At 37.7% G+C, this 4,320-nt stretch overlaps 1 pseudogene; it reads right to left on the bottom strand.

The window, feature by feature from the left end:
- Window positions 1-1,147: 1,147 nt before the first annotated feature.
- On the bottom strand, window positions 1,148-3,397 carry LOC113277150 (annotated as a pseudogene).
- Between the last annotated feature and the right edge of the window lie 923 nt (window positions 3,398-4,320).

Here is a 4,320-nt window from a genome sequence, read left to right as displayed (position 1 = left end):
GTGCTTGAAGCAGTGTGATAAAAACCAATGATCCTGCTATTAAAAACTTCTCAAGTGACCTGTTTTCTGAACTAGACTGGCTGCTCGTATTCTTGTGTAATTATGCTCTTACACATTTTGCAATACCACTTGCCTGAAAGCAAATGCATATCCACTTCTAGCTTGTTGCTCCATCCACACTTCTCTTGCTTAGCACTGCCACTTTATAGAAGAAATGAAATCCATATATTGAAGTCCGAGTTTTAAAGAAAAATTCCTCTGATCTTTGTCTTAGTTATAGTGTAGTCGCCCCCACTTGCATATACAAACACTAAGAAACTGAAGTTCTCGTCTGTACCTAATACTGTAGCTTCCGTTGGAGCTTGTGCGGCAGCTTGTGTTTGGTGCTCGCGGCAGGGTGAGGGACATGCTGCGAGAGCATCTAATAGTGGTTGAAAATGCTTACGAACTCCCTTGAGACTTCACCGTTTGCCTCAGACATTGAGCACGATCGACCCCAAATTTGTTGGACAAGCCTTATGTAAACGCGCTGTCCCTTGTGCCATTTCTGACCCGTAAATGCTCTAGTAGAAGTCACACAGATTTCTTTCGAAGCTTTTGTGCTGCTGCTTGGCAGAAGCTTTGGTCGGGACCATTACAACTGCAATAAGAAAAGGGTGTACTTTTCCGCAATGAACATTTGTTGTTAGTAGCAAGAAGGTTGGTTACACCATGCCTTGAAGTAAGGTACACCACGCCAGTATATGTAATAAGCTGCTAAATTGATGTAACGATGGATCTAATGGCCGAGCTGGGTGAAGGCTAGTGAAGTATGAATTATTAAGGATTGCTTTATGTGGATCCTCCAAGGTAAAATTCAAACCAGAAAGCTAAGGTTTGAAGTCACAGACTCGCAATTAATACTATTTGGTCATACTGTTAGGATTTTCATACAAGTATACCTACAGATTTACGTAGCAAGTTTGTAGATCTAAACCAAAAATTTGTAATATTGTATCTAGGATTTTCGGTATAACATCACATACCCAAAATCCACATAATTCCGAACACAAAAATCCAAGAGATACCCAAAATGTGTAATTACTTTATACTTTTTGCATATAGTTCTTTTTCTCCAAAAGCTCCCGAACAACAACCCCCGCGCGCATCAGTCACCACATAGCTGAGAAAGACCACAATCCTGAGTCGACTCTGCCCCGGTGAAGAGGTTTTCTGTATATATATCCGCCCAGTTGATTCCCTCGAGGTCAGGAATCTGGAGACTCTTTGCAGTGTTCTCAGCCGAAACCACACTGGAAACCGTTGTCAACGGATTAGCATCTTCCGTGAAATCCGATACAAAAGTATCGGGCATAAAAACCGATGAGATTTCAAGAGTACTTTGACTTCCCTCAGGGTAAGGAATCTGTGTGAGTTCCATCTGATTCTGAAAAGCGGAAAGTTGTTCAGACAAACTTTTGGTAGTGCTTTCATCCGAAACCACATTACCGGAATCCGTTGTCAACGGATTAGCATTTTCGGAGAATTCCGATGCAAAAGTATACGGCATAAGAACCGATGAGATTTCAGGAGTCCTTTGGTTTTCAAATTCTGCCCACCCGAAATCAGAACAATGCTTCCTTGGTCCAAATTAAAACACTGACCCGACGAGCTGCATTTGACCGGGTTTCTAACAGATGGAACGCAACTCACATTCTCTTCCATGAACCCCATATTAAAGTCACCGCCATTAAAATCAAAATCATTCACAGAATCAAAATCTCCATTAAGAACCGGCGGCTTTGCAGAACAAGTGCAAGCTTCAAAAACTTGTTTTTTGGTGTTTGCCGACTTCACAGTCGGCTTTTGTGGTACAACTTCACCTGGGAAGTTCAGCTTTGCTTTCGTTCCACGAATACGAAGAGCCTCAACGTCAAACGCCCTTGCAGCTTCTTCAGCAGTACCGAAGGTACCAAGCCAGAGTCGACAACCTTTACCCGGATCTCTAATCTCAGCAGCCCAATTACCTGACGGACGCTGTCTAATTCGGACTCTTCCTTTTTCTCTTTGATGTTTTTTCAGCAGTTCCATTGTGTTCCACGGACTTTGTGACAGCATCAAATCCTTCTTCAACAAAATCAAAACCTACTATCAAATTAAATTTCACCTGAAGTTATGTACATGAAAACAAAACAATAATCACAATCAAAGCTACTAGTAAATTAATGAGAGAAAAATGATTTCTCATTTTCAAGAAATTTAAAATCAAATGATGCTAAATCAAAAAGATCAAACTTTTAAATGAAATTGGAGAAATCAAACAAGCCCCATTTTAGATTCAGCTCTGAGAAATAAAATAACCCTCCACCAGCACTATCATCTCATTGTTTGGGTCAGAAATTCTTAGGGCCTGTTTGGTACGGTTTTGAAAAACAGTTTTCAAAAATAGTTTTCCACTGTTTTAAAAACATACCTTTTTTCCTTGTTTTCATTTTCTAAAAATTATTTGGTAAACTGTTTTTGAAAACAAGGAAAACCAACTAAATTGGATCAAATGTAAAGATTCGTCTAAGAGATAGTGACATTAGCCATGACTCACTTGCAGTCATTCCCCCATCTCTTACTTTGTTCTGAAAAGAAGAAAAGAAAAAAAGAAAAGAAAAAAAGAAAAAACACAGAAAACAATAATTTGTTGTTTTCAATTTTTTGTTTTTAAAAACAGAAAACAGATAGAAAAACATTTTCTGAAAATGTCCCTACCAAACGCGTTTTCTCCTGTTTTTTGTTTTCTCTGTTTTTAAAAACAGAAAACTGTTTTTGAAAACTATACCAAACAGGACCTTATTCTTTTGATGTAAAATTATTAGTATGTAAAAAAGACCTGAAAGATCATTAAATACATCTAGTGGTGTGTCATCCATAACTTCCTCTGACCAGTATTACCCAGATAGATACGAGATTTAAGAGATGTAAGAACTACTGTGATGCGTTGAGAACTATAAGTGATAATCTAATGTACTGAGTTGCAGCAATGACCCTTGTCAGTTGCCCTGCGGCGTTGTAGATCTTTTTCGGATAAAACTTTACCTAGCAGAAAAAAATTGAGCCATTAGATCAATGGATCCAAAGGTACGAAATTTAACCCTAAATGTTTTGGGTAGATCTTTAACGCATATAAGTATTACACTATTGCCCTTCTCTAATAGTATCATCAATCATCAACATGAAGACTGTCTTTGCAATATGAATTTTCCTCTCAGAGTTGTAAAATCTGTTGTTACAATGAAGCGGATAAAGAAGAAGAACTAAATCTGTGTAATTTCAGGCAGAAGTAAAGCGATTATTTTCCACCACATTATCCACACCAACTACGGATTCAGTACAACATACCTTCGAGAAGCCTCATCCACACTGTTTTTGAAAAATGGAATCAAGGGGAATAGATAGATAAATGGTTGTATCTTGGAGATGAAACTTCGTATCATGTTTTACTGCAATGATTTGATTCTCATTATCTGCATTGTATCCTCAAGATCTCTAAATTTAGCCTTCATTTTTCATTGCAAATGCCAGTGCTTGAAATATTTGTAGTTCTGTTAAAGAGTAACTAGAAAATTTCTTTTACAACACCTATATTGAAGGTGTGACTAAAAGATAATTTAAAAGCAATTTGGAACCAACAAACCCAAGATCAAATTTGTGCATGGAATCTCAATTCATATCAAATCACTGACCTGCAATTGAATCTATGGAAACTCAAAAGTTTGACATCCAAAAATCTAAGTTTTTACAAGTGACTGACTATTTTCAGAAGCCCGCTGGTTTCACGAGATCAGATGCGAAGACTTTGCAAAGATAACTTCTCGTGCTCTACATTCGCCCTCCTGCGGCTTCTTCAAGTGGTGAACAAGAGGTTCAGGTCAAAAGGTCTGGATACTGCATCTATTGCTCCATAGAAGTACCTTTATCTATTGAAACACGCCAAAAATTCAAAATACAGCGAAAGAGCAATCATCAAAATACAACTGGTCTTTCTTCCTTAAACATCATGATTATAGTATCGTTTAGGGACTCCTACCATTAATTGAGATGGGATATGTGTTTCCTCTAGAGAGATATTCCTAGTAGCGAAAGATTGTCCTTTTGGGGAATTTGTTTGAAACGATACTTAGATGCTGCAGTACTAAACCGTTGTTCAAGGAGTTGACTTTGAACAAGAGCAATATCTGGAGGAGTCATGAGGTGTTTGATTAGCACCTTTTTTATTTTTTTGTACAATTATATCGTGGTTAATTTTTGCATCTTCTTGAAACTTATATTTATCAAAATTTCAGCTAGAGA

This window comes from Papaver somniferum, chromosome 5 (assembly GCF_003573695.1).
Source record: "Papaver somniferum cultivar HN1 chromosome 5, ASM357369v1, whole genome shotgun sequence".
NCBI classification, from domain to species: domain Eukaryota; kingdom Viridiplantae; phylum Streptophyta; class Magnoliopsida; order Ranunculales; family Papaveraceae; genus Papaver; species Papaver somniferum.
The sequence above is the reverse complement of the archived record's forward strand: the minus strand, read 5'-3'. Positions and strand labels throughout refer to the sequence as shown.